We start from the raw sequence: 13,915 nt of genomic DNA on the forward strand, positions 1-13,915 counted from the left end.
CCAAATTAAAAGAACGTATTCGTCACTATAAAAGTAATATTTCTAAACCTAAGCACAAGAATCAGAGAAAAATTTTCATTTTAGAAGACATTTGGAGTTTTTCAAATATTTAATGTTTCTTTGCTAATTATGATTAATCAACTCCATAATTACATTTGTGCAAATACATTTTTAATATATAGTTTCCAAAGTTTTCCCAAAAGTCCTGTAAAAACAGAAAAACAAATGGGCTAATGCATTAAATGTAAAAATAAAAATATGATGATATAAATGCCATAAGCAGTGTAGATTGTAAGGTTTTCTGTCATGGATGTGTTGACAGCTCACTATATGAAGCCACAAATCATGATTTGTTACCATCCTTAGCTCTCTGTTCATTCATACAGTAAAATAAAACAAATGTTTGTAGTTGACAGTGTGCAACCTTAATATTTGAGAAAATAAAAGTAGAAAAAAGCTTCAAAACTAGTTATATATGACATAACCTTTTATTTTAGTTTTACTGTGTCATTAAATTACATTTTGGGTAATTTATGTGCACCGAAATGGTGCTTAGGTAGGTAGACACCTGACTAAGGTTTGGGACACGGTCTAAATCTGTCCCTCATAAAGTAGTAATCTCATCTCTCAGTTTGTCCTAATAAACTTTTAGCAAGCCCTTTATAACTTCTACATTACAGCAGATTACAAGGTAACACTGTGTTAAATAACTGGCGACACTGGCAATGTGTCAATGAACTAATTTGGGCATAATTCAAGAAAATGTGGTTACATGAACATGAGGGTTGATTCAGCTTTCGTTACTAACACTTAACATGAAATCAGCATTTGTTGTCTTTCAGAGGTAAATTCAAGCGTAACTATTTGATTTTGGCAAAGAAACCTATGATAAATGAGTGAAAAGGTTGAAAGTAATTTGTTTATTGTATGAAATCAATATATTATTAATATCCTACCATTTTATTTCTGCTTTAAAGCTGCAGATTAATATCAGAACAGGCTAAATTCTCTTTAACCGGTTTGCTTTATCACAGTACTGCTACATCTTCCTTTCAATCCTGCCAGATTGCTGTCTTTTAACCACAGTCTCCTCCACCATACCAGTTTTATCTTAAAATATCACCTTATTTAGTCCTATTTATTTTGCAAGCATCACTAAGAGATCAATTCAAGTAGATTAATATGCCCTTGCGATTTTTACTAATGCTTAACTTTTGCTGGCAGTGACACGTTAGAGCTTAATGATCAACATTCGTTGACATCAAGATCTGTTACTAGCAAATAGGCCGAATAAACCACTTTCAGATAGCGATGAAAATCAGACTACAATTACACATTAACCAAGCAAGCTTTTGCAAGTGGAGAAAGGAAAATCAGCTGCTTTTAAACACGGATTAGTGGAACTAAAGAATAATATTGCTGATTTTAAATGTGTGAAAACGAGAGTAGTCCAAAGAAAGCCATAAATGAGCCTTCCTGCCGGAGTGTTTCTAGAAGCCTTTGCCAGAGAGAAAGCAAAGCCCAGCTGTTTTGTGACTCCAGGCTTCCCCATTCAGATGCGTGTTACTCTGGGAGGTTTCATCTGAGTCATGTTGGGTTAATGACCATGGAGAAGCCGGAATCTGGCCTCCGAAAGAGGAAGTCCCTCCACTCCTGCTTGGTCTCCAAGGACCTCCTGGATGTGTATGGGAAACTATGCGCTCCTGAGTGCTTTGCGGGGGTATGTTAGGTGCATGCATGACATTCTTCATTAGGTATGCTGTCAGGAAAGGTAATTGATTGTGTCAAAATTTGGTTGAAGATACAGCAGTGATGAATAACCCCTGCTCGCTACACGATTGTAACATGTAGGCTAGAAATCATGGTGTCACAACGATGACTTTACTACAAAAACAGAGTAGTTGAGCTCAAACTAGCGTCATGATAGGGGCTATGATCAGCAGCAGCCAGGCATGTGACTCTGAACAAATGGTTTAGTTTACGTCATTGTGATGCAATTCAAGCTGTGATGCACAAGCATTGGCTTTCATAGAAATATTAGATAGTTAATGATTGCATTTTTTGTGTTACAGTATGATTATTTAAACAAGTAATCAACTGGCTTTATTACTTTTTAACTATTTTTAAACTTGTGTGTCGTGTATATTAGGGTCAAAGACGAAGAGGAGTTTTCTAAACAGTAGTTTATTCATTCATTCATTTTATTTTTGTCTTAGTCCCTTTATTAATCTGGGGTCGCCACAGCGGAATGATTCGTCAACTTATCCAGCATGTTTTACGCAGCACATGCTCTTCCAACTGCAAGTCATCGCTGGGAAACACCCATACACTCCCATTTACACACATACACTATGGACAATTTAGCATTCACCATACCGCATGTCTTTGAACTTGTGGGGTAAACCGGAGGAGCACTCAGAGGAAACTCATGCAAACACAGGGAGAATATGCAAACTCTACACAGAAATGACAACTGTCTGAGCCAGGGCTCAAACCAGCGACCCTCTTGCTGTGAGATGGTTGTGCTACCCACTGCACCATCGTGATGTCCCAACAGTAGTTTAATAGAGCTTTAATCTTTTACACATACATTAGAAAGTATGTTGTTTTAAGGTTGTTATTATGAAGAAAACAGTAACAACTTTTAAATGCTTTTATCATTATTTACAGAAAACACCTACTAAAATTTGAGTGTATTAATTAAAATAATAAAAAGTCTTGTAATTGGGCCTTTAAAGTTGAGCCAGAGTCAGCACCAATAGCCTAGTGGTACTGTGCATTGAAAGATTTAGCATAGAAGCGCTCATTGCGACCCGAGTTCGATTCCCGGCTCGAGGTCCTTTGCTGATCCTTATTCTCTCTGCTCCCAATGCTTTCCTGTCTGAATTCTCCACTGTACTATACCATGATAAAGGGGAAAACCCCTAAAAAATAATTATACAAAAAAAAAAAGTTTAGCCAGAGAGGGCCTGAGCCTGACAGAATTTAGCCCAAGCCTGGCATTTTGATTGACAGGCTTTGAACCCGGCATTATTTAAATGTGTGCATGCATAACTTTAAACACCCCAGACTTTGCTGTAGTTGCTATTGTTTTTTCGATTTGTACCTTGTCTGATTTTCCTCCCAATCAAAATGTAGGTAGCACATATTGATGACAAAATATGCCATCGGATTTTGCTACCATTGTATATTTAATGTGTAGTAGTGTAATATAAAGCTGTAATATCACCCTAATCCCTAAACTTAACCTCAGAACATAATCGCCAGAGGCAAGCCTCCGTTTTACCTTCTTGGTATCAATTTTTGAATCTTTCTCATGCTAATTGAAATGCATCAAATGCACTCAAGCCCAAGCCCAAGCCCAGCCAGATTCCGTTTAAAATGATAGAAATTAAGCCCGCACCTGACCAAAACCATTGGGTTCATTCGGTTTTGGGCAACGATCTTCAGCTTTAGTCAGGCATATTTTGAATAAGAATTATTATTCTAAATAATAGTGAAATTTATTACATTGCAACTACTTTATGAACCACTAGGTCTACCCTTTTGTCAGCATTCAGTATTTTATTATAAATGTATATTATTTTATTTTCATAAAAAGTTATTTAAAACAATACAATACTTACTTATAAAGTTGTTTTTGTAAACTTTATTTAGTACAGACACAATAATTATAATTGTTTAATTAATTGGCTACTAATATTTTATTATAATTAATAGATAATGTATAAATATGGATAAATAAATGTATAAATTATGTGTTTTAATTTTTTTTTAAACACCTGAAGTGAGATAAACATAGTTTAAACATAGTTTATCTTAGTTGAATTAAAGTGATATAAAGCAACAACAACTTGATCCCCCCCAATATCATTCCTCAGATGAGCTTTTCGTGAGTAACGGCTGGTCCTCATTAGCGAAAGTGTGAAAGTGAAATCGTTGTAGGCCTTACTGACCTTTTCATCGCTTCAGACAGTCTCAGAGTACACTAAGCGTAGCATGGCGCTGTTGAAGGCACGGTCACATGTTAGCTAATATTAGCTCTTATCACTGGCTCTCTCATTTCTGGGAGAAAGGACTCCCTGCAGCACCGTTTTCTTACGACTGCAACATGGTCAGACCATGCCAGTTACGTATGCGAGTGTGTGTCTTTAAACAAGGCCTTTACTATGCTCAAAGCATGCAAAACAATATTCAGTTCAGAGGATCATTGTAGACAAGATGCATTTGCCAATATGTGAGGTCATTTAGGAGAAACGCTGTACAGAGCTGTAATTGAATAAACAGAGTAAATCATATGGAGGTGGGTCTTTTCTGAGATTACTGAAGTTGTGGTGATGGTATTGGTGTATATTAGATTAGTAGTTACATGCTAAAATGTTTAAACCTTAAAGTGACCGTAACTAAGGACTTTTACTTTGTTCCCACAATAACATATTTGAGCCATCTTTGTATTGAATAATTAAAAAACATATTCAATATGATTTTAAATATATTCTATAATTAAAATAATTAGCTTTGGCGTCACAGGAATGGTTTATATTTTAAGATTCAATAGACTTGTTTTTTTTTTAATTATATAACATTATACTGTTATATATAACATTTCTGACAATATTTGACTTGATTCATTTTAAAAAGGTTTATTTTTTATTTTTTATCTGACCTCTATATATGTTAGTTTGGGGGGATTATTTCTGAGATCTGTATTTGAGATGCAGAATGTCACATACAATGGGTTGATTTCCTCTTGATCTTTTAGATATAATATATTACACTCTTAAAAACAAAGCTTCCAAAAGGTTTTTTTTAGTAATGCAGTTGAATCTTTTGCAATTGGTTAATCCGGGAACAATTTGTTGTTCCCTAAAGAATATTTCAGTGTACAGTTATTAAAAGAAAACATCTGGATAATCTCTAAAGAAAGTACCTTTTTACACCACACCTTTATTTTGCTCAATAAAATGGTTCTATGGACATTAAATGTATATGGAAGCATTACATGGTGTCCGCGGGGTCTTAAAAAGTATTATAAATACTTTATTATATTATAATATAAACTATTATTAAAGTTTATAAATCAATTATGAGAAAATTAAGGCCCTTAAAAGGTATTTAAAAGTCTTAATCATGTGAGGTCTTAAAATTCCAAAAGCAAAAATATGTTAATTTCCTTTTAATATTAACAACTGCGTACTCAATCCACGCTATTGGTTCGGGCCTGTGTGCGTTTAGCCAAGCTCCTCCATCCAGGTGATGTCATGTAATGTGTGACAAACACAGGAAGGTGATGTGATGCTCTCCAGATGTAGCGAAACCATTGAGCGAAACAGACAGCAAAATGGGAAAATGTAAGTTTGCGTACTTCTGTTTAGAGAAAGTCATCTGTCCCTGAAAACAACCGTGTAATTTATTCTTCCAAACTTTGTTTCTTTAGAGCTTATCTGAATTCTGTTGCATGGTTGTACCCCATTAATTTATTTAACTACAACTGTTTATTAAGTTAAAGGTTTGATACTGATTAGAGCTTGAAGTAGCGATGAGGTCTTAAAATATTCTAAGAAGGTCTTTAAAAGGTCTTAAAAAGGTATTGAAATTAGGATTTAGGATTTCTGCAAATATCCTGCATCAGTGCCAGTAGCGAACCTTTATTTTGAAGAGTGTGTGATGGGGATTATTTACTCACCCACATGTTGTTGTAGACATATGACTTTCTTTCTTTCTTTCTTTCTTTCTTTCTTTCTTTCTTTCTTTCTTTCTTTCTTTCTTTCTTTCTTTCTTTCTTTCTTTCTTTCTTTCTTTCTTTCTTCTTCAAAGGCCACAAAGAAAGAATTGTACTGGTCGGTTAGGGAGGTTTTTCTAGCTTCAAAAATGAAACAGCAGCACCACAAACGCACCATAAATGTTGTTTTATTTGACAAACAGTGTATTTTAAGTCTTCTAAAGTGATAGGACAGACTAACAGACTAAAATCTAAGTTACGGTTTTGTAAAAATCTTGAGATCCATCTTAGGTTGGCTTAGTCAGATCTTTTGAATTACTCAATTGATCTAGTCCACAGTGCAGCTCTGAATGATTTGTTCGCAAATTAGACTAATGCAAGCTGAGCTTGCTGACGCAGTGATCCTGTCTCAATGCCTAACAGCCCCCAGAGTGGAAGTTTATGAGTGAAATAAAGACATAAACGTTAATGGAAACATCTTTTTTCTTCTTGAAACAAATCACTACATTTCTACAAAGGCTTTGACTGTAGTTAGCGTGAAGATCTCTCTTTCTCTCTTTCTGTGTGTGTGTGTGTGTGTGTGTCTTTGTGTGTGAGTGGAGATGTTGTTTTTTTCCGCCAGACTCACCTGTTGATTTCTCACACTGATGTACTGATAAAAATACACACACACATACTGTATTGGTAAACATGCTATTTTTTTACTACGCTGATGTGGCTTAAAAGCATCCCTTTTCTATCTTAGTATGAGGAACCTTATAGCTTTTACCACTGATTACCCTGAGAATGCATTAAACTGGTCAAAAGACGTGTAAACAAACTAAAAAAACAAGACAAGATGTCACAAGATTCAGACATAAACAGGACAGCTCAAGCATACCTGCTTTTTTCTCATCATAGTCTCATAGAGCATAGAATTAACAATACAGTTTTAAAAATGACTCGCAACACATCTTTGTGTTTGTGTGCTTTTTAACTTCTTTAAAGTCTTTCTTTGCTAAGTAAGAATATACATCATCAGCATCACAGTGCTTCCCACACGTAGGGTCCTATCATACAGCCGGTGCAATGCGGCGCAAGGCGCGACGCAATTGTTGTTTGCTTTTTTCAGCTCGGCGCAAGAATCGTTTTGACGTTTTGTGTTACGCTGTTTAAATAGCAAATGCATTTACACTCATATGTGCACCCATAGGCGTTTTGGTCTAAAAAAGGAGGCGTGTTGAGGCGCATTGCTGGCGCGTGGCTATTTTGAGGAACTTAATTAGACTGTCCAATAGACCATATTTTTATACACAATTTGTTATTATTGTTCATTTATTTGTTTGCTGGAAATTAGAACTGAATTTAGAAATAGTTTTGAAAAAAATCTTTGCGCTTAACAAACAAAATTAATTATGTATAGGCTAATAGATGTCTGAGCGTACAACACGTTTCCCTATCCATGAGAGTGAAAGTGAAAGTAAAGAATGAGGAGGCTCGTCTCTCATTCTCGCCTGCAGATGCTCTGTTTAACTGTTTTCTTGCTAGTGAAATGCTCATTTTTTTTTACTTACAAAGTCTGGCATGTAAATAGCAAATGTGCTATGGTGCGACGCAACTGACTCTTAAAGGGAATGGGAGATGAGACTCTGATTGTTTTGTTCTCAAAACACATTAAACACATTATAACTCATTAAGAGAAGAAGCTCAAATCTTTTAGACCATGAGCCACGGCGCAAAGTGGATTTTTCCATTCTTAAAATAGCAAAAGGGGATTCTGACACGTTCTTAATGCGTTTGCACTTTGCGCATATATCGTCAAAATTTAGCCCATACTTCACTTAGGCTGGCTGCCCAGATATATTAATGACCCTACAAGTATATTTGGTGGTGACACATGAATAATACTATTATTATCACCCTTGTACACATTTTTTGTCTCCACCGTAGTTTCTGAATCTCCTAAAATGTCCAGGATTCAGATTTTGCTTTCGCTTTCTTTAGTGACCGTTTTTTGTATGTGTTTTTGCAGTATCTTTTCACAGCTGACTACTCGCACACTGCGGCTAGAAAAACATTATATGATTAATTATTTAATAAACAACTCTTATAAACTTTACCCTATACTCGGAGAGGACAAAATGACATCTATACTGGTTGCAAAATATTTGTACATCATTAGAAATGGTTAATCAATTAATTTGCTTAATTTAAATAATCTACACTTTTATTCTTGTAATTATTATAACTTTTTTGGAATATTGTCTATTTTTATTCCTTTTTTGTTTTATTTATTTCTCATTTGCTGTATATTTTATTAATTTAATGATTTTAATATATTACATACAGGACTTTATAAATATCTAAAATGCTTTGGCAATACTCTACAACATGTCATGCCAATAAAGCAACTTTAGAGAGAGAGAGAGAGAAAGAGAGAGAGCAACCTTTATCTGTCAGTGGGTGCACATGGCCCCTAAATAGCATAAAAAGAGAAATAGTACATTTCAATAACCTTTTTAAATAACTTTAATTCATTGAAAAGAAATGGAGTATAACAGTGTCATATAATGAATAAAAATATAGTCAAAATCACATTATTTTTTGTTGACTATGTGCTGTGGGTAAAAGGTGTGTTTCAAATCGGCTACCACCGCAAGTATATTTCAAACCTGTGGGAAGCACTGACACCATCATCATCATCACAGTTGTACATTGCTTTTACCTCTTTTGTGGAACCCTGCTTTACAAGACTTGTACCAGAGTGCTCTGCATTACAAATACAAAGTGAGCTACCAAGCAAACTGGCCACATCAGAAAAGTTGTCCATATGGAGATTGATCAGTAAAGCAAACGTATATAATTTAAAATCATAGGCAGCATCAAGTTGTTTGTGGTATTTTTTGTTTGTTTTTTTGGTGTTGTGTAAAGAACTGCATGAAAATAAATCCTTTATTTTTCGATAATATGTCAACATAGATATCATTAGTGTGAAAAGGAACAAAAGTTGTTGGCATCATACTGTGAATTAGCATTTATTTTACCCTGAAACTACAGTCAAAACTATGTTTAAGACCATTTTGTATTGTCACAAAATGGTAGGGTGAGTTAAATATTTCCAATTAGCCATAGTGTGAACATTAAGAGAACCAGGATGAAATATGTAATCTAATCAGCCAAGAGTATACCAAACTCAAATATGTAAACGAATAAGCCCTGGATGTCTAGCCAGATATTTTATTTTCATGTTTGTTGTATATAGAGAGTGATGTAGAATTGTTTGAGAGATGGAATAGTGTTGCAAGCTGTACTCGAACACAAATCCCATACAAAAGCACTAAAACTTAATACATGTTATATGAACTAAACAAACTGAAGATTATTTCATTCAGCCTTGTTAGTAATATCTGAGTTAAGTCATGATCACATAGTTCTACCCACAATAATGATAAATCATGCATTTTATTGAGTTAATTCACAATGATAAAGTGCTTTGGCTTCTACCACTGAAACTCCACCTATGAGCTGAGTCAGAGTTCATTTTTTTGTTCTGATGTAATACTCTCTAGAGATGCTGTCAGCTTAAGTCAACCAGTGAGGTAGCTAAATAAGTATTGTTGTATATGTACTGTTATTCATCCCCATCTACTTTATTAACTTTATTTAGCCAACCATTTAAATAAAATGTGAGTGATCGTTAGTTGGTATAAAACTGTAAAGCACTTTGAATGTATATCCATACAATAAATGCTCTATATTAGGGCTGCACAATATATAATCACAGCATCGATAACGCAATTTGTTTTCCTCTGGGGAACTATTATTTATTTTAGTTTGGCTGGAATTAAATAAATTTTTATTAATATATATATATATATATATATATATATATATATATATATATATATATATATATATATATATATATATATATATATATATATATATATATATTTTATTTTAAGATCAATATTATTCGCTCTGTTTAGAAATATTTGTTCTTTTTGGATTGTCTAATGAACAAAAGCTCTTATACAATAACTTGCCTATTTAACTTGCCTAGTTAACATTAATTAAGTCTTTAAATAGCACTTTACGCTGAATGCTGCATCTTACAAAATAACTAGTAAAATGTTATGTACTGTAATAATTGCAAAGAAATTGGTTATTAGAAATGAGTTATAAGTTACTAAAATATGTTGAAATTTTAATAAAATGTAAAATGTGTTGAAAAAAAAACACTTATTTTTAAAAGAATAAAAATTTAACAGGAGGGCTAATAATTTTGACTTCAACTGTAGATAAAAAATTGAAATTTAGTTAAACCATTAAATAAATTAACTCAGTTTGTAATAAAGCTCTTTTTGTTTGTCTTGTTAACATTTATTAGGTCAGCTCATTATGGAACTTATAGATTTTGGCGGCTTTTTTTTTTCATGTTTTCATGTCTATTATGACACAGGATATGTTGTGGGTTATTGTCAGTTGCTGATATTATGTTGATTAGAAAAACACATCCTTTGGTCTTCATATTGTAGTTGAGGAATAGCCTAAAAATAAAATAAAATAATTATTCTCATTGTCAGATCTCAAGATCTATTGGTAACCAAATAGGTTACAACAAAGCAAGTCAATGTTTAATGATTTTGGTTCTTTACAACATGTTTTTTTTTATATTTGATATGAGAAAGGTTTTTTTTTTAAAATGATATAATGGTAAGTAGTAAAGGATGAGAGAGTTTTTATTTTTGTATAGCGGATTCCTTACTCCCTTTATGTAGACAGAAGATTGCTGTACTTAGTTTACTGTTCATTCCTCATTTTTGTTTATTGCCAACAGTTTGATAATTCTGTTCTGTTCCGTGTTGTTTGGAAAAACAGGGCTATAAACAAAGCCACTTCTGTTTAAAACGTATACAATCATTGTTTTATCCCTTATGTATTATCTTCCTCTTTAACATGCACTTTTTGTTTTTGCACACCCACACTTTCACTATATTTCATTGAAAGATGCTCTGTATTATGGGAGGGATTTTTTTTATCTGTCCATATTTAAAAGTCTTATGAACTTGGGGGCTGTAAAGGAAATAACATCTGATGTCATGATTTTGTTGTTGTGAACATTTTTAAATGTGCTTGCAGAGATGCTTGATTGGTTAAACAGAGGGTTAAAATGTGAGGTTCAGAACATGGATATATCCTCTTAAGGGACTTAAATTTATTTTTGCAGTTTTAAGATGTCATTTATTTCTGTAATGGCAAATCTGGAAGTGGAATGTCTTTCAGAACTTTTTGTGTTGAAGGACATTTCTTGACATTACACAAAAAAAAATTCATAGTGTTTACTAATTTGTTTTAAGGTAAGTAGTTGCAAACAATTTATATGGGCTGAATTTAAACAAACAAGTTGAACATTACTAAATTTGATTTGTTTGTTTAAATTCAGCCCATATACAATGTTTGCAACCACTTATCTTTGAAAAGACTCCAATGAATCACTTATTTTCAGCGTAGAAAGTTTAAAAGAAACTGCATTTTTTAAAAAGTTTGAACGATTTGATTTTTGTATTTTTGTAAAAATTAGATTTTTGTAAAAATAAATAAAATCTTAAAATAAAATGTATTAGTATTTTTACATAATTATTGTCAAAGAAATATAATAAAGAAAAAAAAACGTTTCCCATTACACACTTTTTTTGGAATTTAATTTAGTTGAATAGCATGAATATGTAATTGACAAATAAAAAAGCCTTTTCCAACATTGACAATAGTAATAAATGATTTCTAGAGTGTCAAATAAAAAAAATATTATGAGAATGATTTCTAAAGGATCATGTGACATTTGAAGACTGGATAATAGTTATCAATATTTTCAAAAAGTAATCAGTATTTTTAATTAAAAAAAACAATAAGCCCACCTACCCAAAATATTTACAAAATTACCCCAAATTCCTAATTCTGTTCTATTAAACGATCAGTAGTATGTTTGTTTTATTACAAAGAATAGCAATAAATTAAATATTTTATCCTACTAAATCAACAATAAACAGACATTGAATCAAGCTTCAAATTTGTATAATTTAATTGTACAATCTGATTCAAGTTGCTATATTTAAATTAAAATAAAATGCATAATTATTTCCACATAATTATTTTCAAAGAGATACAATGAAGTAAAATGGTGACACATTTAAAATATTACATATTTTGTGCTCGTATAGTTTTAGACCTTTAAGTATCAAGAAGTTCTAGTTTAAAAAAAAGTTTTCCCATTACACACACTTTTTGAAATTTAATTTTGTAAATTAACATGTATACTGTATGTATGTCTGTTGACACAAAAAAAAAACCTTAAAAAACCGATACATTTTTTTGATCTGAAAGTGAAAGATCATGCAAGTAAAATACTTTTTATTTCTTTCAAAAACGTTTCAGAATAGTATTTATGTTTATAATAATGCTTTGTTGGAAAAAATATGTAAGCCTCATAAAAGTAGACATGTTGTAATGAACAGTCATGAATAAAGCAAATTAATTTAAGTGCAGGGAGACCTGTGCAGAAAAGCTAAATGATAAAAATATACGACATGACCTCCTTAAGAAACAGTACCTTGAACAACATCTCAACACAAGGCCTTTGCTTTTTTTAAATAAAAAAGAGGCCATGCGTCTCCCCACAACCCTCCCATTGGTTTCCCTGCGGAAATCCATTGATTCAAACTACATAGCACATTAGGCAGATGCTATAGGCGTAAACTTCAGAAAGAGCTAAGCCTCGTCCCAGCTGTAGCTCATTCACCGCTGCGCTGACTTATCCACTTCTTTAATAAAGCACAGCGACAGGCCAATTCATCGCAGTGTGTCTCAGGAGGCTACACCTCATCATCAGAAATGGAGCACACGGCGTACCTCATTTACTGCTGTAGCTTACACGCGCCCGGCTCATCTAATAATACACACCTCTCGGATGTTTTTTAAATGAAGTCACTTCTTTCCGATTTGCCGCGCTGCTGAAAACACAGCTCTGCACTGGTTGGAGTATAGCAGTTTGCAGAAGTGGTGAGTTTTGGTTACGTCTGTGCATGTGTGTGTGTGTGTGTGTGTGTTTGAAGGGAGAAGAGTGAATTGCGAGAGGGGGAGGTTTTTTTTAAGCGGTGTGTTTGTCTGATGTTTGTTGAGTGGCGCCCACACACATCTTTCACTTGCATATTGCCTCTTTCGTTGACTTGTGTGGCTTTTATGTGGCTCGTCTTCTTCTGAGGTATCCTGTTTACTTGTGCTAACTGCTGGATGAATGTATGACTGAACCGGAGCTCACACCTTGCCTGCTTTTACGCCGTGCTCTGAAAATGTATACCACAGCTTTTTTTTTTCTTTTTTTTTCTTTTAACTTGTCTTGAAGAAAAAACAACATTTCCATTGCGTGACAAACATACAGTTTAATCTGTTGTATGTTTCTGTGTCGAGCAGCATTCAAACAGTGATTTTCATGGAAAACATGCAGGCTATGTTTGTTTGTTTTCTTCCAAAGACAGTTTGTATGTCTGTTAATGTAATCGGTTATTATCTGTAAACAAGGGCAATAAAAGTGATTTGTCATGCTGAGGAGTCTGGAGAGAGTTTGACATCTGCTTTAATGTCTGTTTATTGACAGCTGTAATCAGAAGTTTTTATTTTTTTAAACAGCATTGGAATGTATACCCTGGAGTTTTTATTTTAAATTTTGTAGTTTACTTTAATTTCCCTTGTTTAAATGGCCAAATGTGAACAATTATCTTTTGTTACTGTTACTGTATTGTCCTCTTTTGGGGCGAATTGTTCTGTAACGTAATAGATTTACAACATGCAGTTGCTGTCAGAATTATTAGCCCCCCTGTTTATTTTTTTTCACCCATTTTCTGTTTAACGGAGAGATTTTTTCATCACATTTCTGAACATAATAGTTTTAAAAACTCATCTCTAATAGCTGATTCATTTCATCTTTGCCATGATGACAGTAAATAATATTTTACATATTTTTCAAGACACTAGTATTTAGCTTAAAGTGACATTTAAGGCTTAACTAGGTTAATTTAACTAGGCAAGTTAGGGTAATTAGGCAAATCATTGCATACCCGATGGTTTGTTCTATAGACAATTGAAACAATATATATATAGCTTAAAGGGGCTAACAAAATTGACCTTAAAATGTTTAAAAACAGAACAGAATAATTC

General features: G+C 33.2%; 1 protein-coding gene across 2 annotated transcripts in view; it reads left to right on the forward strand.

Moving 5' to 3' along the window:
• The window catches only part of rras2 (RAS related 2), a 51,608-nt gene that overhangs the window by 1,353 nt on the left and 36,340 nt on the right, over window positions 1–13,915 (forward strand). The window contains exon 1 of one of the 2 annotated variants that reach the window (XM_087259331.1): window positions 12,440–12,760. The gene's annotated coding sequence lies outside the window, so the exon portion shown is untranslated. 2 annotated transcript variants of the gene reach the window in all.

The sequence above is a fragment of the Danio rerio genome, chromosome 7, assembly GCF_052040795.2.
Source record: "Danio rerio strain M-AB ecotype USA chromosome 7, GRCz13ab, whole genome shotgun sequence".
NCBI lineage: Eukaryota > Metazoa > Chordata > Actinopteri > Cypriniformes > Danionidae > Danio > Danio rerio.